Source organism: Larus michahellis, chromosome 7 (assembly GCF_964199755.1).
Source record: "Larus michahellis chromosome 7, bLarMic1.1, whole genome shotgun sequence".
Classification (NCBI taxonomy): domain Eukaryota; kingdom Metazoa; phylum Chordata; class Aves; order Charadriiformes; family Laridae; genus Larus; species Larus michahellis.
The window spans coordinates 18713256-18736525 of record NC_133902.1 but is presented as its reverse complement, the minus strand read 5'-3'; the positions used below and the strand labels follow the sequence as shown (position 1 = coordinate 18736525).

The window sequence follows — 23270 nt, the reverse complement described above, 5'->3', positions numbered from 1 at the left end:
TTCTTTTTAAGGCAAATGGACACCACCTAATTCTCACAGTGTTTAAAAATGCAGCGTAATTGTATTTGAATGGAAGTTCCACGGGGTCAAGATCCTGTTCCCATAAAGGAGAATGGGAATTTTTCCTCTGGCTTTCATGGAATCCAGATCTGGCAAGCCATGAATGCAGATCTGTCACATTTCTTTCTCTTTCTTCATTAAGTTACTGTGATTTTTTCCTGGGAATCAGATTAGTAAATTCTCATTTGACTGAATACCTTTCTGAGGTACCTCAGCCAGACTGGAACATTTCCTGTGGCTATCGTATCCGCTTCAATATCCTTCAAAGTGAATGTCACAGCCCTTAACCATTGAAACAGGCTTTTCTTTCACAGCAGCAAAACAGCAAACCAGCCTGGATAAGATGAGAGGGACACCATAAATATTACATAGGGTCTGAGGCATTTACTGTAAATTCAACAGGAACTTTTCCAGCTTCCCGCTGGGAGAGATTTCTTGGGAGTAGAAAACTCTCTGGAGTTTGTGATAACTTCTTAAGCGATACTGGGATTTTTAACATTCCATATTACACAACAGGAAGCAGAATCTTAATAGAAATGCTGCACACAGTTGCCTTTAATAGGAAACAGAGTCTATGCAGTGGTGGAGGAATATTTAAAATATTCTTTCTCTTTTTTTTCTTTCTTATTTTTTAATTAAAACTGATTTTAGATAAATTTTAATTTAGTGAACTGCATTCAAGGGATACCGTTGGATTGAAGGAAAAGCTGTGCAGGACGAGGCATGGCAGTGAGAAGGACAGCCTGTTATGGCTCAGACTAACTGGATCCTCACTCCAGTTCTCTCAAAGCCGTGGGGCTGGGCTGGAAAGCCGGGAGAACAGCCTTTCCAGTGGGTGCCGTCAGGCCGCAGCTTTGTGTTTGCAGATGTCCAGTTCTTGTACAGATGCGAGTTCAAGCTGAATCTAGATCTGGGCATTTTTCAATGTCAACAGGACCTCGTAAACTTTAGGTTGAAGTAAGGTGAGTTTCCTGCTCAGCCCCTCTTAGAAAGGGGGCTAATTTCAAGCTTCAAGTCGGCAGCATCTGCTTTTGTTCTTCTAGAATTTCAGTGGAGGAAGCTAAAGCCTGACGGGGAATTGCAACCTCACATAAAGGGAACGGGACACTGGTTAAATCTGCAAGTCAGACTTCTGACTCCTCATTTGTGCCGAGTTTCAGAAAAGGCAGGCGGAGAGGTAGGGCTGCTCTTGAAAAGGGGTTTCCATACCTTCACTGAAAATGCCAAATGCCTCCCTTTCCTGTTTTCCATGGGTGAAAAAACACACTCAGTACAACATATATTGCAAACTATAGTTAGCAATGCGTTAGTAACTCCTTCACGGAGAATTTACTTGCCGGGATCCTAGTTCACTGAGGCATCGCTTAGCCTTATGCTGCCACACTCAGCGGTCAAAGAGGTTACATGGTTGTCCGAGGTTGAGCACGTGGTCGAGGTGGTTTGCTGAACAGCGTTTGCTGCCCATATAGAAAACAACTGACAGCAAGGAAGGATTCCCCCTGTTCCTGATCCTGGAGAACTATCTTTGTGCTCTGGCATTCAAAAAATACACAGACCATTCAATAGCCATAAACGTTTTTCCTGATTTTCAGCTGAGAGAAATTCCTTCTAACTGATGTTGCTTTTTTATACAAAACACAGGGTACGTGATCTTGAATGGAACCCAGCCCTTTCGCTTTAAGGTAATTTGCAGCTCTTTCGTGGATCTGAGCAAAGAATGGGGCTTGAACTTCGCCTTCCCCACAAGCAAGTGGCTGGTGAGTAACACGTGTGAGTAAGCCTCCTCAGATGTTTGTGCAAATGAACCTATCCCCCACCCAGTCTGAAAACACGTACAAAGTGATCCAAAGAAAGTAGAGGTTTTCTGTGAAAACGGGCAGGCAGGAGGACTCGAGCAAGCCTTGGCAGCGGAGCTCACCTCTGACTGCAGGGAAGCTCTGACCGGAATCTGGACTCGGGGCCTCACCCATGTTTCATTTCCAAATTTAAATGTGGGGTAATGTTTACAGTAAATACAGGTCACCTCCATGTCTGGGAAGGGATTTCATATCCATGCACTTATGTGCTTTCAAATGAGTTGCATTTTAAAGTAAGTCTTTTATGTATAAGCGGTTGGAAAGGGGCTTGTGTTTTAATAAATGAGTAATCAATGGGTAGCACCCAGCATCTTGCTGTTGGTAGCGTATAATTTTCCTGTCTGTAACGTGCTCAAGGATCTCTATTGACCATTTATGAGCTCTAAGCATCACTTAGACATCCGACTGTGCTGTGAAGTGTACTTGATTGCTGCAGAGACTGCTGAAAAGGCAAATATAAGAGGCCACGTATTAAAGGCGATCTCATGCCTGAGGTCCTGGGTGCTTTAGGATCACGCTGTTGGACCAAAGTGAGAAAAGGGCTCCTGTGCATTTTCAGCCTCTCCCCAAAAGAGCAGGACAGACAGAAATTTTGTCCTGGAAATTTGCTTGCATGGTCATCCCCAGAGTCTGGTACTTTTTGCCTGTGTTTGTAGTCATTTCCGGGTAGAGCTGTTGTGAATAATAACTAAACTGAGACTGAAATCATGTCGCAAGCTACTGAGGCAAACTTTTTTTTCCTCTGTGCCTGAGGGTTACGTGCTGAGTTCAGATACAGACAAAACCTCACCAGACTCCTCTAGAACAAGCTTGGAGGGACAGAGCTGTAGCAGAGGGAAGGTGGTTTCCAGCTAAAAATGTGATTATAAAAATGATGCTATGGTGGGAAGCAGCTCTGTCTGACACAATGGCTGCTGCGGATGAGACTCTATAGCTCTCCCTGTGCTATTTTTCTTTAAAGTGGCTGCTACCTCCTTGCCCAGGGTTGCACGAGTCTTGTCTTCACGTGCTGCACCCTGCACCTGAGCTCAGAGCAGTGGCCAGTGCAGCTGGGCAATGGCCTTTGCAGGCTGACGAGAGGGGACACCAGCCCCACGGCAGCCAGGAGGGATGGGAGGGATCGGGTAACCCTCCTGTCACCTGCTTTTTGCTGCTCTGCGATGGGGCATGGGAGGGAAAGCCGATGACAGGTCAGGCCTTCTACCTCACTCCAGCTCACGCTCTTCCTGCAGGCCGTGTGTAATCTCAGCATCGGAGACGCCGATTCCCTTTACAGTCCTGGTCCTGGCCCACGGCACGACTGTAAGAGGTCATTTCACCCCTGCCCGCCTTAGTTTCCCCCATGCAGTGAATTCTTCAGGATTAGTTAGCTCATGCCTATGTCCCACCGCTCTCTAAGGGATGCTGAGCATGGGGTCTATCCAGGGATTAAGTTACCTGTAAAAGAGATCCAAGAAAGGCACCATGTACAAAATTAGATTCCTGGTTAGTCCTTCTGACCTTTCCCATTCCTGGGACTGCAGTCCATTTCTGTTTGTGATTTTGAGCAAGCCTGGGCAGTTTTGGCAGGTTTGGTGTCAGGAGCTTCCTCATCTGGAGCTGTCTGCAAGAAAAGAGGATCTGGGTGTATTTTTGCCTTCCCATGACTGAAAGCTGCTGTAAGTCCCAGAAAGGCTTTTCCAACATTAATAACATTTTGTGGCTTCTATCCTGAGGCATATTTAAAAAGGCTCGGTTTTCATAAGGTGGATAATAAGGTGAAAATTGTCTCCTATTATGATTTCTCAAGTCTAGCCCTCCTCCCAGTTAGTACCAGAACTGTCCCCCCTGCTCCTGAGCATTAAATTCGACTGCTTAGACTTGTTAAAAACTCTAGGTTTAGCTTCCTGCTTAAAGCTGTAATTTTAGATCCTCGGTGGGTATAAATAGACACAAATTCACAATGTAGTTAGACCAACTGACATTAACTGGGAATAAGGCCCAAACATTTATTCCTTCCCTTCGCCTCTGCTGTCTGTCTTTAGAACACAGACACACACACATACCCGCACGCACACTGCTACACACCGAGACAGTGGAGAGGTTTTTGGAACCTAATCTCCTGCAAAACCCATAGCTTTCCTTCTACTGTGTAAATTGAGCTGTAGGTTTATTGGTTAAATCTATATATGAAATAAAATGGCCACAACAGGAATTGTGTGCAGACCTTTGCTGGCTTTTTTACATGGCAATTTGCAAGAATACAAAAGTCTGCAAATAAATGTGGTGACCCACCAGAAACGCTGGAAGTTTATCATTCCTTCTCCATGACTTTATGTATTCAGTGTTTGGAGGAAGGAGGCTTTTTTTTTTTCTGTTTATTTAAAAGAAGAATAATTATAACCCAGCAAATGCTTTTGGAGTTAAAGGGGAAATCATCTCCCATAAGTCTGTCTTGGATGACTCAGCTCTGCGTTGGGGATCTGCAGTGCAGAAACGAGGATATGGATATGTTTTTCAGCCATATCTCAAGGGAGAGCTGCTTCCCGCACGGCCCCACAGGTCCTCCCTCATAGCCGGCATCCCTCCACTACGGACGAGGGCCATGCTCAGCCCTCAGGGAAGCAGGAATCTCTGGGAGCCACGTACGTGCTCATCTGTTAGTACACATGGACGTACCCACTTCAGCACAGGCAGATCCGTTTTTCTTGCGCAGCGAGTGGAGGACCTACGATCTGGGGTCAGCCATCACGGGATCAGCCAAGCACGGTGGTCCTGTCTTCACGGAGAACCATCCCGAAGGCTCATTCCTCAGCTTGGCTCCTGCAACTGGAGTTCTCGCTCACAGAAGGGCTATCTGTAGACAGCGAATGTTGCCTATCACATGTTATCTTTGCCTTCTCCCTCTTGAGCTCTGCTTTTGGCAGCTCTTTGCAGCAGCTGGTCACTGCAGCCTGTATGTGCACAAAGAAATGTTTGGTCAAGGCTTTTTTTTTCCCCTCCCCCATGCAAAATGACTTTTAGACGAACTACTTCCCATGGAGAGATTTCTTTTTGCATGGACCTTCCTGGAGGAGGAGGGCATGCCCAAAATGCTGAATTGCCTGCGGAGGATGCAAACATCTGATGATGCTTGAACGGAGAAAAAAAAAAAACCCAAACACATCCATTTTCACTGGACTTGATTGCTTGAGCTTGTTTTCTCACAGCAATAATGTATGATTAACCTTAAGTGGTTTCCATGACCGATAAATCCTTCTCTAAGGGCCTGCTCTGCACTGGCTGCTCAGGGCATGAATTCCCAGTGCTGTCATCCCTGCCCCTTCCCAAGCCTTAAATCCCTCATGGAGAAGAGCATCCGAGGGGATCGTCCGCGTTAGGCTGGATTTATAGGAAGCAGGCAAGAAAGGAGGGGGAATATTTTCACATTCTTTTGAAGCGTACATTGGAAAATTTCCCTAGGAAAGAAAAGTGCTTATGCAGCTTTAGTTACTGTACATGTGCTTTGGATTGTGTGAAACCCTATCTGCTTTTTCTCAGCAGAGTCCTGATCCCCACATGAGAGAGGCAGACAGACAGGCAGACCGGCAGACCCGGCGACGGTGACTTGCTGCAGAGCCCCTTCAACATCCCGCAGGCTGAGAAATGGCCCCACCGCCAGCATTTGCCGGTCCAGGCGGGTGGAAGGAAGAGGAGGAGGTATTCCTCGCTGGGCTCGGGCCCAGAGAACTTGCGAAAACACAATATTCAGGGTGTAAAGTCTTTGCTTGAAAAGATGGTCGTGGCTTAGATATTCCTCAGACTTTATCAGGAGATGAGACTTAAGGGTTAGCGGGTCTGTTCCCCGCTCCATGTCTGGATGTTGCCAGCAGGAAATCCCAAATTTTTGTGCTTGGGATGGCAAACCCAGCACAAAGCCCCCAGCAGCATATAAGTACAGGAGGGCAGCAAAGGACTGATCAAACGCTCAGAGCTCAGGCTGATTAGTCCCAAGTCTCTGGCACCGCTCTGTCCCGCGTGTTGAAGGTCTCACCTCCCATCCAGGAATTTTGGGGGCTAAGTGCTCGGCTTTGTTTGCCTTTCCTGGAAATTAGAAGATTCCTTCCTCTTCTGTGCACATGAAAAAGAGTCTGGGGAAAGAAATGATTGCAGGCATGTGCGTATGTGTGTGGGCTGCCACACTGCCACTGCAGACGTTGGCAAAAATGACACCTTTTTGTTGCTCCTGGCGGGATCCAAGGGCGAAGGCACCTGTGAGAGGACCAAAAAGCCCCCTCGTGCTGTAACAGAAATGCGGTGCTGGAGAGAGCAAGGCTTCCAGGAGATGCCTGGGCTGGTGCTATGGTTCCTCCACTGCTGCTGCCCACGGAAATGTGTGTCCCCGGAGGGGCTCGGCGTGTATGTGAGGAGAAGGAGACAGCTCCCTGAGAAGGGGCAAGGCAGGGGAAACATCGGGAATGTGAATACCACAAAAACAAATCTGTTAATAATTACAGCCCAGCAGTGCTGCTAGCAGCTGCTGCTTTTCAGGCTGGACTCTCACCCTGACCAGATATCTCCTTCACCCCTGGACTCATCTTGGCTGAAAGCTAGGCAGGGTCTGGCAGAGCAGCAACCTGGGGGCAGCTTCCAGGCTCCTGAATCAGCATTTCAAAGGCTGGACACGCTGAGTTACCCATCTTCCTTCCCCCAAGGCATGTGTGTACATATACAGATATAAAATACACAGATAGCTGTGTGTTAGTACACACACTCCTGCCTCTGTGAAATGTCAGCCGAAAAATAATTCAAAGATCGCTTGTCCTGATTCAAATGCTGTTAGGCTTCAGAAATTACACCCCCCTCCAGGAATGGGTAGGAGCTGACACAAAGCAGCAATAACCAAAAATTTCCCAGCTGTTGTGTCTGACCTTTTGAAAACAGGAATTCCTTGGTGCAGAGCCTGAAACCTTACTCTTTCCAGTCGGCATTGCCTGAGGGCGCTAGCATTAAAAGGATGTATGAGAAAGGATTTATTGTCAGCAAGGTGCTTGTAGCAACAACATTTTTTTCTTTAAAGACCCGAGTATAGACGGATATTAGGAGGATGGGGGTAACCATTGCTACGTCTGTTTTTCTTCCCAAGACTGTGCACGGAGAGCTACTTGCAAGAAACACATTCTGCTCCAGAGTCCAATGGCCCTACAACGCCAGCAGAGTCGGCTCACAGCTCTTCCTGGTTTAGTCAAGTTGGCTGCAGTCAGCGTTAAAGAGACGTGAAGCAGAACAGAATCCTCTCAGGAGATCACCATGGGATAACAAGGTATGATGGTGTGCTTGGCCTGTTTTACCTGAATTTTCTCCAGGGAGCTCAATTCTCAAAGGCTGGTGAAACAAACACTGTGGACGAATGTAGGAATAGTCTGTGAATCCCTTAGCTGCTGTCAGAGTATGTATAGATTATTCCTAGGAATTCAGGGACTGGGATGGGAAGCAGGTTTCACCAAGACCTGAATCAAGAGTGGAAGCTTTTCTCTTTTAACCTCCTGGTGCACAGGACCCGAGGCAGGTCGCATCCCCATGAGAGCGTCCCTGGCCAGGGTCGCAGGAGCTGTCTGGCAGCATGAAAGAGCTTTAAAATGCTCCACTGAGCCTCAGTCTGCCTTCCATAGGTCTTTGGTATATGACTTGATGAACTGAAGCTTCAAAGAAAACACTCAAAAGCACAAGGTATTGCAGGGATTGATTACATGGTATATCTCACCTGAAGAACACAGAAGCCCACAGCTGTTAAAACAGCACACGTTTCCTCCAGCTTATAACACTACTGCAGCTATTCCCACAGTCAAAACCAATAATTTTTTTGACCTGGAAATTTTCCCTTTGTGGCTTGTACGTTGTCTCTAGCTCAAAAGGTTGTTGGGAATGCGTCTTCGGTTGTGTGAAGGATGCTGCACAAATTTATGCTAAACTTCTTGCTTCCTCTAACAAAAGTAGATCTGTGAGAGCTGAGAGCTTTCCTCCTTTCAGCCCCCCCGCCCAGGCCGTCCACATCTTCCCTCCATCTGAGGACAGAAACACGCAGCGCTTTCAGTGCAGATTCCTATTGTTCTCAGAGTGCTTTGATGGTAGAAACCAAGCTTTGTACTTGGAGTGCTTAATTGAGTGCCAGCGCAAACTCTGATTTATAGCACTATATATAGCCGTGTTCTACATTTTATTAATGCTGCGTGCATAGTCATGCCTCTAAAGTCACATCCTCTGCACACAAGGGTCAACATTGGGATCTGGGCATTGTGATAAAATTTTGAATCATCAGAATTTCAAACAGTTGGAAACCACACCGATGTTTCTTCTACAAAGCATTACTTTTAAAGGTTTCTTTCAATCTATAAATGCACGAAACAAAATCTGATGCAAAACTCTTAGACTTGGTGAGTGTTTTAGAATGACATAAGTGTAAAAAATGGCCTACATAGACATGTGAAAAAGACAAGTCATGATTCGTCTCATGGCTTTAACGATTAGTTTGATTTTTTGGTAACAAATGCTGCAAATACAGAATCCATGAAAAGAGAGTTGAAAAGCACCTGGTGCTTACTTTGGCTCTAAGAAACCTGTTTTTTTGAGGTGAAGGGCATCTGCAGCTCCTGTTGATTTCAGGAGGAGGACACTACCTCCAGGATTTGAACAACATACAACCGAAATGGTTAAACACGAATCATTCATCACATAAGTCAGCACTAAGAAAATGATCTCATATTTATTTATGTCCCTAGCCAAATTTGTACTCATTTCCTCTATGAAAGGTGATACGTTGCCCTAGCTAGAGTCTTCAGCATCAAGCTTTTAAGCAACATGATGCCCGCAACCCCAGTGGCATTGCTTGTAGTCTAAAGAGGTCACGACTTCTGCAGGTGAGTGGGCAGGAAGGGCTGCTGTGGTGGCTCCTACACACCATCTTTTCAGTGCCACCTTTTCCCAAGGGCTGGTGGAGGCTCAGGGCCGCTAGTCTATGCCTTCTTACATGTCTCAGGAGCACTATTTTGGAACTTGTTCTTCAGTATTTATCAGCGTTTGTCAAATTATCAAACCTTACAACTACAGCACTGGCCAGCCTGCATTTCCCTTCAGCTTTGTTCTTGCGGTAGGGAAGCTGAAGACCTGGGGTCATCCCTACATCAGTGAAGTTAATCTGTAAGTGGAATATAAAGAGCTAATCCAATTAACAGTGAAAAAATGTAATCAATTGGCAAAAGCTATTAGCAAGTCCATTGAATGAATAGGGTGCCTTTAACCAAGGCTTAAAATCATCTCCATCGCTTACCATCATTCTGTTTCTGACTATAAGTAATTTGTACCTATAGCATGTGTGCAGTGTCCAATACTCATTTCTTATTTAGCCATCCAGGGATTCATCATGGAGCTGGGAAGAAAGATTCAGTAGTATATCCAATTCTAGGAGTAGTTTTTTCAGATTTTTAAGTTGATCAGAATTTCCAGTAACTGGTAGGGCTGTGTAAGTGGAGACACAGTTGGTGATATTGTAATTAGAGTTATATTCCATGAGGTTTTATTTAAATTGACTTTTTTTCTTCCCCAGTCTAAGTAATGTTGCTATGTTATTTTTATGATGTAGTCCTGTGGTTTCTCAAGTAAGGCCCACAGAATCCTGCAGACTGACTGTCCCACAGCCAGTCCATGGGTTGCACCAAGCTGGAGGTTCAAAGAGGCCCCCTGCTAGCTGACAAGAATCTTTATGTCCCACTGCCACAGGACTTGGCATGTCAGATGCGTACCCTGGCATGTGGTGGGCTCCGTTGCTGCTTAGTAGTTACACACACACACAAATTTAAACAGATTTCAGAATGACTTAACTACTACATGCTTCGTCTCAAAGGGATAAGGCTTTGTCAGTATTTTACATAGAATTAACCCTAAGGCATAACCCTGGCGAAAGAAGTATTTAATTGGTTCAGAAAGAGCTGAAATCTGCTCCCATAGCAATCAAAGGAGGTTTTGCCATTGTGTTATGAAGTTGGAAGAGATTCAGAGCATCCCATGATGGCTGCTTTGGGTTATGGGAGTTATGATTATGGTTTCTGTTGCTGTTCTTTGAGTCGCAGCCTGCTCCAGGTGCATAACATTTGAAAAGTCATGGTTTTGGTGTGTGAAATAGAGACAGGCTGGGGAAATGGAGGTGGATGGGATGGATACTGTATTCCAGGTGCGATTTCAGCCCATGGGGTGGAAGAGCTGTGTGGTACCTTTTATTTCTCCCACTGCAGAGCTAATCTGAAATTCTGAAAAGATCTTCCCTCTATAAAATAACTTGTACATACTACAGGAAGACTTATTCATGGTGATAGCAATGATGGTTATGTTGGTGTCAACCCAACTGAGAGCCCCAAAACAGACGTTCTTCCCTCTAGAGCTGCCGGTGGGGCAGAAGGGCATTTCTGGGGGAAGATATGGTAACAACAGTCACTCCTTATATGCAAGGAGTTATCACAGAGTGCTTTTAGAAGCAGAATCTGTCTATGCATAAAGCTATGGTACCCATCTGTACAATCACTTTTGTACACCTTTTGGAGAGGTGTTCGTACAGGTGTTGCACTAGAAATACTCAGGTAACTCTTTCCAACAGCATGAGAGTCCAAAGGAAGTCTTCCTAAACCACCCGGGCTGGAACTGGCTGAGTTGGGAAGCTGGCACTATGGAATTTGAAAAACTATTCCCTCTCTCTGTTCCACTTAGACTTGTTTGTCTGTAAAGGGAATATTTATGTGCAAAAAAAGATGTAAAAAAAAAAGTTTAAGGAGTCCAGGGGAGAATTTGTCTTCATTAAACAATTCACAAAGCAAAGGACAGCAATGAATAACAGGAATTCTCCCTAAATCACCAGGTCTATTAAAACCTGCTTTTTTCTAGTGCAATGGGACGAGGAAGGTGCCAGTCCCATGACAGAGGAGAGGTGTGAGGTGAGGCACGTGCACGTCCAACCAGGCAGAGAAGAAACCGCAGTTCTTTTCAATGCCTGGCATGGGGCTGGTTCTCTCTGTGAACCTGTACCGTGCGAGAGCTCATTTCAGGGTGGAGGTGATGGGCCATGGCTACATTGGCATCAAAGATTTTGTCCGTTCCTGTCGTAATAGGTGAGCATCTCACTGTCTTTAATATGATCACCTTCCTCAAAACCAATATTTCAATGTGGAAACAGCAGTAGATGGTATCTTATCTGTGGACGCATGGGGAACTTGCTGTAAGGACTGAACTTGGGTCTCCCAAGGTCCAGGCTCCCACTCAAATCACCAGACAACTCCTGCCCTCTTCTTCCGCAGCCGCTGATCCAGAAAAAGCTGTGGCCATAATCTGGTGCTAAATCTCTTCAGATCAAATAGCCTTGCTCCTAACAAAATAATCCTATGGAATGACTTGGCTCTCAGCTAAGAGCAGGAGGAAGATCTGGGCAGTGTATTACAGTCAGGGCACAGCACCAGGAAATTAAGCTTTATTATGTGTGCTCTGGCAACGGAGTGCACACGGAAGGGATGTTTATGGCATTCCCATCACCATTCTGTCTCTTAATCCTTTGCTCATCCTTTGGTTGGGGAGTTTTCTTAGGGGAAAGCAAGGCTGATTTCTAGGCTTTCTGTTGAGAAAAAAATAATCTGGCTGTGAAGTTTTCCTCCTTTCTTTTTTTTAAGCTGCCAGACGAGTTGACTGCTCCGCCCAGCCTGGCTCTACTCACTTCTGGGGTGAGCGTGTCAGGTGGGGCATGAGCCAGATGTATCAAGGTTAGGTTTGTCACCAAAATAGCTCAAACCCCTGACACCCGCTTTTCCTCTTCTTCTTGGCCACATGGCCATGAGGGCAACACCATCAACGTGCCTCCTGTTCGCAGCCCAGGGCAGAATAGAAGTGTTTTTGTGCATCACCACTGCTGCCCAGACCCACAAAGTAAGGGACAAAAGAGTTCCTCTGAGACCAGCTTTTCTGCTACATGGCAGCATGTTAATAAGATTAGCAATCTGACATTTAAAAACATTATGGTGTTTTTTCCCCCAAATCTAGGAACCTGCTAGTGGTAAAGAAAGTCTGAAGCCATGGCTTCAGTTCCTTTGTAATTTAAAGATTAGATACCAGACTAGAAGTCAAGAGATTTGGTGGCTGGTCTTTAGCTGTACCGTAAATCTTTTTCCATTTCCTCCAGCCAAATCTGGAAAAAAAGAGCTGGAGTCATGACCCAAAGCAAAATCCCCAGCCGCTGTTAATTTGCTGGCATACTTCTTTGCCGCAGGGAAGCTCAGTTACATTGGTGAATTCCCAGATTTTATTTTAGGGTATGATAATACTGATAATCAGAAGACCTGTCTCTAAGGATCTGTTCCACAGAAATATTTGTGATTTCCAGAAGAATACCTTCTCTGCTAACAGTAGTGCTTACTGAACCTTCAGTTAGCTCGCATCCCTGTTTGTGAAGTATTTTGCTGAGCACGGCCAAAAGGAGGTGCATAAATGGCACGTTGGTGGTTTACAGTAAAAAATTTTTCCTGAGAGGCTTTTTGGGAGAAAATGAGGAAATGCTTTCAATATGTGAAGGTCTCAGCCAGCTAGAGACATCCGTATTTCATAGTGCAGATATCCAATAAAGCAAAATACAAATCTCCTTAACTTCAGAGCTGCAAAAGACACATTTATAATTGGAGCCCCAGGAACAAGAGGGTTGTGGTTCAGTCTGACTCATTTAACTCTTCTCAGCCTCTGTGCGAGCTTGAACTTTCAAGTCATTCAACGCATTAATGCTATATAACATTATTGAAGCCACCAGCTCACTCTCCAATGGATTTCCTATCAAAATTATTTATTTTACAGGACCTCTCTCTTCCCAAATACATAGCTGTTTAAAATTGCTGGAAAACATTTGGCTAGGCTTCTTCAAAACTGGACCTTTGCTCACTCACAAGGTTCATGAACCTTCACAACTCTCTAGGTGAACTTAGCCTGACTTTCCCATGCATAAGCAAATCCCAGTCCAGGTCAGTCTCATTTGGTTTCATGTTTCACTACAGACACTTTTTTACAGCTCAAGTTTTAAAGACCTGAGCGTGGGACAGATACAGGGCTCCTGTAAACACAGACAATAGCCACAATAATAGTTGTGCATCTCGTTTGCTGTATCTGATGCTGAAATGTATGTCCCAGTAGCAAAATCCTGGTGTAACTGTGATGTGAATTAGGAACGAAGCAGAAATAGAAGAGAAGCGTTTATTGTCCATATGTTAAAACAATGCCACCAAAGTTTGGTATACTCCAAACCTCTGCTTGGTCTAAGGCATTACAAGTTTGCAAAAGTACCCAAAATGTTGAGGGGAAGCAGCTCGGTTTGTTCTGAATTGACCACAAAAGGGCAAAGCCATTGGCTAGAAACGTACACTATAATGCATGGTACGTGAAGTCTGCCAAAAAGTCTGAATTAGACAATGCTCTCATGCTATTTCCTTATAAGAGCCCAAATAGGCGGTGCTTTATGTCAAGAAGCATGAGTCAATCCTCTGAGGAGGATGCTCAAATGGAAAACAGATCTAAGGAGGGCTCTGCAGGCTGTGCTGCTGCAGGTCCTGTCCCTTGAAGTGAAAAGCAGAGGAAGGGAGGAAAAACGGGATCGGTAACAAATGATGTGATGGCAGAGTGTCAATCACAGCGGAATTTCATCCTGGCCCCATATTACAGCGGCGCTGGGAGTGCTGCTCCAGTGAAGGCTGTGTCAGCACTTTGTTTAGCTTATACACCAATTTATTATCTGCCCTTTGGGCTGAGGCTGATTTTTCTAGGAGTTAACCTGGCAACGGTTCTCTTCATATATTTTCAGCTAGCATGTAGCTCAAGAGTCGTTTAACCTCTCACCCCTGCAGCCTCAGCCCCAGCGTATCCTACCACGGTGCAATTTTCTTGGAGTGGCTGGGGTTCTAAGCCTGAAATCCTGGCTCTACAGCAAAGACAAGGATTAGCGCAGAGCTCCCCCATCCTTGAAAAACACCTGCACCCTGTGCCCATCCTGTCCTTAGGCTAAAAGTCCTTTGGTGGCTGATAGAACTGGTGGATATTTCGGGGCAGTTTCCAGCTAGTTTGAATATGAACCTCGTGTGTGCCAAAAGCAGTGATTTATGATTGCAAGCAGTGGAATTGTCCTACCTAATTAGTTACTGCCTGTCAGAAAAACTGGAATAAATGCGTCTTCTTCATCCAATTCTGTTGTGAAGTAAAATGCAGTAGCTTAAAGTCCCCCTTCTTTGTAATGGGACGTGAATGCAGTCAGCCTGCTTGGTGGGTGATGGCTCATTAACCCATGATAACTTGATCAGATCAAGCTGAAAGAACGAGCAGCAATAAATTGCTAGAATGAGACGCTGCTCTCCCAGAAGCTCTGGTGTTGCTGAGATAGGAAACTACAGCATCACTTGCTGTCGTGTGAAGCCTCTTGCTTAAATCAGGGTCTGTGCCCGAAGTCTGGAGCATGGTAAATATGTCACCAGTTCTTAAAACATCTCCCGGGACCCATATACCAGGAAGCCTGACTTCTATGTCAGACACACTGGCAGAAATTTGAGAATTAGTAGGCACTTGGATAAAACTGATAGATTGGGGAGGAGTTAGTGCGGCATTTGTAAGGAGAAATCACACTTCACAAATCTATTACAACTATTTGAAGTGTCAAACAACCCTTAGCTAAGGCTGAGCTGGCTGACAGAGTCCGAAGGCTTTTAACATAACCCCTCACCATGAGGGAAAGACTTTTCATCAGTTACAAACTTGCAATGATAGCAAAAGAAGGACAGGAGGAAATCTTCAGATTGTACAGTGAAGTGTTTTACAAACGCTCAGGAGTGTGGCAGGGAAAGGGATTGTGTTTGCTAAGAATGCATAATTATTTAGAACTAAAGCTGACTGCAAAAAGATGCAGAGGGATCTTCTGGTACTGAGGGGATATTCAATAAAATGGCAGCTGAGATTTGATTTTGCCAAACGCAAGGTAAATCACACAGGGACCCCAACCACCAGCACACCCAGTTACCACTGCTCCAGAAAGTTTACCGGAAAGATTGGCCTGTACAAACATCAGCTTAGTGTTCACTAGAGACCAAAAGGTAGGACTTATCGCAGACAAATAGCAAACAGCACAGAAAACACTTTGTGATTATATAAATCCCTGGTGTAGGGATTCTGTGCACAGTCCGATTCATCTCGTCTCATGAAGGATGAGACGGGGAGGGGGAAAAAAAGTAAAGGAACAAGTGCCTTGAAGGGATGTGATAGAGAGCCTTCAATCACACGTGGTATGGAGAATACAATATAGAAACGCCTTGTCAGGGACAAAATGTAAGAGGCTTCAGCACAGTGCAGGTGAGGTTCAGGGAGGAGGAGTCCATCCATAGCGCTGGCAGTCCCTGGCCCGCTGGTGGCTGCGAGGAGGAGGGCAAGCTAAGGGAAGGAGCCCTGCAGGCTCCCCTCTTCTTACCCTTGCTCCTAGCTATGGCCAGCACACCAGGTTTGATGGGCCTTTGATTTGACCTCAAAACAAGTTGTTCCTATGATGCTTTCTACCCTGTGCCATATCTTTAGCTGACAGTAGGGTCTACTCAAAAGCTAAAGACTACAATGCCGGCCTGCTCCAGCAGGTTGCCATGTCCATCTCCTAAAGATAATCCTCCCCTTTTCCAGCACAAATTGCCCTTGGTCCTTCTCAGTCAAAGCCATACGTTTTAGTGAAGTCTCTTTATTTGAAGTGCTTAAGCTAAAGGACCATACTTGCACCGAAATGCTTTTTGGAATCAGCAAGCAACCTCTGCTAAAAAGAAGATGGTGAAAAGTTAAGAGCGCTGGTGCCTTTCTATGCACAGCTACAGGATGGAAGAGACTTCCCAGGAGCAGGTGTATGAACCTGCATTGGTCTATAAACCAATCCACCTCTTGACTGGAAGCTCCCATTCTGGTAAAGAAGTTTTGGGTTTATTTAAATCTGTGCCCCATCAATACTTACTTTTGATTTACAAAGCAAAAATCCATTCAAGCTAGGTAAGGTAATCTACTCTTGTTCTTAACTGCAACGGTTTAAACTCTGGTCCAAGATCTTGGAGGGAAACTTTTCCTCCAAAATCCTAAAATCTGGTGGCAGATGAACCTGTGCCATGAATTGAGGGTGACTGTTTTTAGAGCAATAAATGAAACATCTCTTGTGACCAATCTCACTGGGACAGTCCAACGAGGCAAGCAGTAGATCTTGAAAGGAGATCTGGCCAGATAAAAGAGTATTTGGTGATGAGGGGGAAGTTGTAGTGAGGGTGGAAATACTAATGAAGCACAGTACCAGCGGAGAGGGCTATCTTGCTGCTAGGATTTGAGCTGTTTATGTTCTGCGTCACCCACACCGATGTTCACAGCAACTCAGCTGTGTCCCTACATACCTCCAAAGTCTGTCACGTAGTTACTATTTTACAGAGATTCTCTAGTCCTTTTAACAGGGGAGTTTGGCTTTTCCAAGGAAAAACATACAAAATTTCACCGTAAATGACCAAAGTCCTGAAATACAAGGTTAAATGTCCACGTGTGAGGGGCCTAGTTTCCAGAAAGCAGGTGCTTCAGGGCTGCAAAGGAAAGACACCCAAATTATGAGCTAAGCTGGAGCGCTGGAGCTGCACGCAGGAAGGTATCCAGTGATTGCTGGAGAATAGCTTGTCTTGGTCACTGACCAGGATGATTGCATGTTAAAGTTATTGCTCTTCCCAGATATCCACCACGTACTACGAGTCAGTCGCCAAAATCAATTAGGAGCGATCACATCACACCACAGAAGGCAAATACACTGTCAATCTTTCATTGAGCAACAGTACTGCTTATTAGCTTATTGAGGATGTAATAGGGATGGCAACGGGTGAATAGTTCATGACAGATTATATATGCGTTGGATTTCCTCCCATTCGGTCTGTTTGCAAATTGACCTTGACTTTCCCTGATACATTCATAATTCAGAACTACTTGGTAACTAATTTCAGTGGCACAGCTCATTTGAGAAGGCTCCATTTCAGCCTTCTGATGTCTTAAAAGTGGGCTGGTTTTTAATGGCTCTTAACTCTCTCCATCCAAAGGTTTCAAGGGGGCCTGTGTCACAATGGGGATATTTTATGGAAGCAGTATAGTGAAATACAGAGGGACCCAGCAGCCGAGTGCCAAGAGCAGAACCCCTCTACCGCCTTCTTTTGAGCTCAGTGCTTTAGCCCCTGAACTTGGCATCCACAGCCCTGTGCAAAGCCTGATGACATCCCTGAGTGCCTTCCCGCTGACCCCTGTAGAATTTGGGTCAATGCTGGATCTCCTCGCTCCTCTGTCTGTGATATCACAGCCCGCTTTGATACAAACGAGGGGTGAGGTCACACGTCCGGGCCCCCGGGTCTGAAAGCACTGAGGTTAAAACTCATTTCTGTCAGGGGAAATAGAGCAGAAAAGTATTTGGCCCTACTCAGAGACAAGGGAGAGAAGAGGATGAGCTGGGCAAGAGCCCACATGTGAACAGAAAGCGCCTGATACTTCGCAGACGGAGGGAAGGAATGCTTCGTGAGACGCAAGGCAGGCGCAGCCCGGGCTGGATGAGCTGTTACAGCTCTTGCTTCAGAATAAAAGCCCGGCTCTCCCGAGAAAGCCACGTGCTCACACAGAAGGGACTGAAACGAGCCACTTCTCCTACAGCCTGCTTGTGTTATCAGGCCTCAAGCATGATAACGCTCTTCCTTGGCCTGTGCAGCTGGGACCTGCAACGCTGAGAGTGACAAGCTTGTTCCTGACACCTGGGAAAAGACATCTCAGAGGCACTTCCAGCATGGGTCATGCTGGGAGCATTGGTGGTCCAGGGAAATTACCAGCTAGACAATGCCACTTTTGCAGTTTCTAGAGTGTCCCAATTTGGGGTCATTTTGATGAAAGTCTGGTTGCATTTGAAGAGCTCTAATTATCCCTTCCTGCGATGGAAAGGACCAGCAGACTGTCTGCAGCATGTAGAAAGTTCAGGGTCACCCTGACCCAAGCTCTGAGTCAGACTGCCCAAAAAGTGTCTGTCTCCATGGGCAATATGTTTGTGATTGCCCTGGTCCAGGCCTGAAGGCAAGTAGGGGCCCAGGACGGTCCTGGAGAGGCAAATCATAGAATCAGATAATCATAGAATGGTTCGGGTTGGAAGGGACCTTAAAGATCATCTCGTTCCACCCCCTGCCCTGGGCAGGGACACCTCCCACCAGACCAGGTTGCTCCAAGCCCCATCCAACCTGGCCTTGAACCCCTCCAGGGATGGGGCAGCCACAGCTTCTCTGGGCAACCTGGGCCAGGGGCTCACAGGCCTCACAGTATGCACACTTCTGAGACACTTTCTGAGGTAGCTTGGTAAAAGTGCTTTTGTGCTTTGGGCCAAAGCTGTGAAGAGCAGGAATCATTGAGAACACCTGCCCTGGCTGCTACATGGGTAGTTGATTCAGCTGCACTAGATCTAGCTCTTCCCAACATCTCTGCTCCACCATCCAGTTAGGCAGTTCTTCTAGGGTGAGGTCTCCACCCTGCCGCTTGGATCCTGCCTGTTCCCAGGAGCGGAGGGAGGAAACAACTGTCCCCAGGGATACAGCCATTAGCAATTGTACAGGTTCCACTGGGATGCTCTGGGAGCTGCAATTTATAACAGGTATTTATCATTTTATGATGTTAGTTTTCCTTTTGTTGTGCTGAGGCTCAGCAGCTGATGTGCAAGTGTTGCTCCTTTTTTTTCTGCTGTCCTCTGCCAGCCAGAGTCTTTAGTCTGAGCGAGTTGCTGGTAACCAAGTGGCAAATGTCCTAACTGGGCACTTGGGTGGCATGAGGAGGAGGCTACATGATGGAGGACTGGAAATTAGAATGTTACTGGGAGCAAAAAAAAAAAAAAAGGCAATTTTGGTAAGTTGTATGAGAGCCCTGTGGTGTTTGGAGGACTCAGGGGTCTTGGAGCACCTGGACCTGACCCCAGAGAAGGCTTGAGAGGTGAGACTGAGGTGTGCAGAGGTGTATGACTGCTTCTGGGTTTTTCTCTGTGTCTCTTTTAGTCTCTACGCGTAGACAAAGTCGGTATGTGACTGTATGGTGCAGCTTTCACCTGTCCTCCATGCAGACGTGCGGCTGTGGTCAAATGTGGGCACCAAGGTCGTGCGTAAGTGCCAGTGAAGTCGAGTAAACACTCTGACTGCTGTGGGAGGTGTTTGTGATAGCCCGCCACCAGGAGATGAGAATATTTTCTGAAAGGGAAAGTTTTCAGCAGAATTTAAGAGCAAATAAAAGGAGCCCTTGAGAACTCCCAAATCCTACAAAGCTGTAAGCTCAGTGGGTGAGGAAAAGCAAGTTCACGTATATTGTGGTGACAAATCAGATATAGGGAGATGGAAGAAGTTGCTCATACTGGCCAGGCTTTCAAGGGCATGTAGATTGCCCAAGCTCTCTTTTAAAAAAAAAAAAAAAAAAAAAAAAAAAAAGCTTCACAGCTGTTTTTGCAAGGAGTTTCTCTGTCAGGAAGTAATGAGATCTCGCTGCCTGATTGATAAAACACACAGGCTTGGAGTGAAGAGGTTTCATCTGTTGTGGTCTTCAGGGCATCACTGTGCTCTGTAATATTAAAAAATAAAAAAATCACTCTCTCTGCTGACTCATGCTCTGCTCTCTGGAAACTGTAGCCCTCTCGGCAATCCCCTTCCTTTCCACCCTCCACCCCTGGCATTTTTTTTCCTTGACAGCAGTTTTCCTATTTTTTTTTCTTTGTTTTTGAAACTCAAACTATATCCAAAAGAGCATAGCTTGTTGAAGGCAGCATTTTGTCTCCTCTAATCCTATTGGGAACATATGGAAGATTACAGAAAAGCATGCCAGTGTGGCTGGAAAAAAATGCTACAGTTTCTATAGCTGCCCGCGCACTGCTGTCTTGCTCACGTCCAGCCATGTGCAAGGCAGACCCGAACGGGTTTTTTCCCAAATTATTCCTGTAAAGCAACTTGAAAAGAGATAGGGGTAGAATTGTGGATGTTTCAAAACTCCTTTAATTTCAAAGCTTTCTGGAAAACAGTACAATTTAAAGCATTCAGTTGCTGGTTTTCCTAAACAATACTATTTTGGAGTGGTTTTTTTCCTATGGAACTGATGTTTTTACTTGGAATGCGTTTGTAAGATGAAGGCTAGTCTGTTCTAACGGTTGCCAAATCAAGACCTCGGATATTTTTCCCCTTTGAAACGTTTTTCTTTTTCTGTGTTCTCGTGCGAGCTAATGTGGAAAGTGCTTTGAGCCACCTTGGAACGTGGTTTGTTGAGGGCAAAAAAGAGTTTCAGAATGAAGTTGTCTTTCCAGACTCCTTGTATCCATCATCTCTTTTCAGCCAGGTCTTCAACAACGGCTGTTTCCAAAATAGCAAACCCCTCAGCAGTCAGGAATTCCCAGGCTCACTTGGTGACCCCAAGCATCTCTGCTGAGGAGCAGCAGGGTGGATAAGTGGTGGTGGAAGACCCTTAAACATGTAACATTATTAATGTTTGGGGGACTATTTAAAAAAAAAATATCTTTAAACAAAAAAAAAACCCCAAAACCGAGTGCGCCACAATAATACTTAATTTACCATTGTAATTTTACCATGATTACTCTGCCCTTTTGAGATTCTTCTTGCTCATCCCCTAGTTGTTGCTTAGCGTCTGATACTTATGACAGTTTCAAGTTGATTTCCCCCCCCCCTTTAAAAAACCCTTTTTTCAGTTCGCTGCTGTTGTCACTGTGATTATTGTCATAATAACAGCAATTATTATTTTCATAAGCAGAATGACAGACCATCTGGGTAATTTTGGCTTTTGCGATTGTAATGATTAGTTCAGAGAGCTGAGTTGAAAGCATAATGCGTATTGGGATTTGGAGGAGGAGGAGGATATAATCCTATGTTTTTCCCAGGAATAGCAGGTCAAGTGTGAGTAAGTGTTGGCCACTCTTGTACTGTTACTGAGTTTTTCTGTATCTCTTGTGTACCTAGCCATACTTTTAATTTTCCCCTTCTGTTTGCTAGCTCAGAGTGGTGTAACTACTTGGGATTCTGAGGGTTTGCTTTTTTTCCTTTTAATGAAAGGAAAGCTTTGCAGAGAAAGTCATGACAAATGCAAAAGCAAATTAGATACACTCAGTTGTGTGATTAGGTTTAAAAAAAAAAAAAAAAAATCAATGTCTTCCAAGCCCGGTGTTGCCAATATAAAGTCCTTCACATATTTTCTTCTAATGATGGCTAGAGACATTAAATCAGTAAATAGTCTGTTCAACTCAAACTTCTGCTTACTCACTTGACGTGGATGAGTCCATGAATTCAGCTGAAAAAACGGAAAGCAATGTTCTCCGTAGAATTTTGGGGGAGTAAAGTGCTAGAATATCTACTGACAAGCCCATTGCAAATGTTCACGTGGTCTTTGGTGCAGTAACATGCCCCTGTTTGTTTTCTGAAATGATCCTTTCATTAGGAGCTGGAAATTATAGGATATCTGGGGAGTGGTTGTATTTCTCGTATGAAGCTCAGTATGGACCAATTTGCCTCTTAGTGCAACTGAAGTAATGAGGGTGGGGTGAGTTCAGGGGTTTTGGGGGGGGACTTGTTGGGAGCTCTTTGGATTATTTTTTTTTTCCTGTGGTGGTTGAGATTTGTGATGCTACAGGCCTACTTGGTGTTTTTCCCCATCCGCTCAGCTTGGTAACTAAATTTGCATCCTAATAAAAAGAAGGAGAATCGGCAAGATGCAGTTGGCTGAAGCCGTATCTTCTGCCTTGTCTCAGAAGGGTTTCTCGTGAGAAATTTGGAAGCAAAACAAAGTGGGCCAGAACTGCAGATTACAACCTGATCATCCATAAACTAATCAGCGGAGTTATTCCAGTTCATCCAGGTTTGAATAATTGAGATTCTGGCCCTAGATCTCCCATTTCTAGAGCAGCAACAAACAACCAGCCTCCTTCAGCATTCATCTTGTATGGGAAATGGCACACTTGTTTAGTTTAAGATGTTACTACTTTTTTGGCCAAGGAGCAGCCATATGAGCTTGGGCACTCTCCGTACAAAACGGTGGGCTACTTATAACCTTTTCAAGGGAGTCAGCTTTATGGGACACTGGAATGGGCTGAGTGAGAGTAGAAACATCCCTTAAATCTCTGTCTCCCATCAGACTGTGCTGTTTTAGGCCAGTCTTTACCGGAAACAGAAGAGCAAGATCACCATCCGTTTCTCCAAATCCTGGGTGCACCAAGCCCACGTGTGGGACCGTGTGATGCCTCCCAGGAAAGTCACTATTTTCGCATGACCTGGAGCATTTTGCCATCTGTCTGTGTTTGTTCCCTCGTGCTGGGACACGAGTGTTTGAGGGCAGGCACCATGTTGTTTTGTTCTGTTTCATACAATCCTTGGCAAAAAGGAAAGAGAAGGGCGTCCTGGCTCACTACCAGGTCTCCAAAGTGCTAAAATAATACTAACCCTGTAATAAATCTAAAATTTTTCTTATTGTCTGACACTCCACTGCTTATTTTGGCTCTGGGAATCTGCAAATTTGGACCCAAAAAAATGTAAAAAAAAAAACTTGTCAATGTGTGGCAAATGAGAGCACTCAGCTTCAGTCTGTTTAACGAGGCACAACTATGAATCACTGCTCCTCGGTGAGAAGAACGCAGGATTTCCTGGAAACAAATTCAGGCCTTGACAGGGCCGTTTGATCTTCAGTTCGTGTTTTGTTTTTGTTTTCTAAGCAGCAATAACATCATTTTAAGCTATAAACAGACCATTTTCCCTTGTCCTGGAAGTGAGTCATTAATTAGTTAATAACATGAATCAATTATTGCCTGTGCATAATTAAAGGGGCCATATTTGTTTTGTCAACTATGTTCTTTCTAGTAGGGTATTCATATTAACAGTCTCTCAGTATCCAATTCTCTTTGCCCCACTCAGGATGAGCTCTCCCTAAAGCCTGGTACGGCACCTGTGCCTGGGATGTAACAAAATGCAGCCATGGAGCTTACCCAGGGATGAGATATGCAAAATAATTCACCTGGTATGACAAAGAGAAGCCCCGCAGGCTGGGTTCGCAAGAGGGGGCCTTGTTTTTTCTTGAAGGTTGGATCCTTGCCTGCCCTGCTCACCGCGAGCCATGCTGGGACCTTGGGATAGGAATTTCCATGCTGAGTTTATGGCCTGAAACTTTTGACAATTGCTTCATCGTATTTGGTGGCCAAATAAATGGTTTGGCTAATTAATTACCGAGAAGATATTTCTGATGGGGCTGTGGACAGTTTATTGTGAAAATTTCATGTGCGTATTTCAAGCTGCCAAAAGA

The 23270-nt window shown here is 45.1% G+C and overlaps 1 long non-coding RNA gene across 1 annotated transcript in view; it reads left to right on the top strand.

Moving 5' to 3' along the window:
- LOC141746347 (uncharacterized) overlaps nucleotides 1–23270 on the top strand; it is a 113330-nt gene that overhangs the window by 75925 nt on the left and 14135 nt on the right. Inside the window, exons 3-5 of the long non-coding RNA XR_012588326.1 lie at nucleotides 1702–1817; nucleotides 5439–5594; nucleotides 7021–7197. This is a non-coding gene — a long non-coding RNA (uncharacterized LOC141746347). The remainder of the gene's footprint in view (nucleotides 1–1701; nucleotides 1818–5438; nucleotides 5595–7020; nucleotides 7198–23270) is intronic.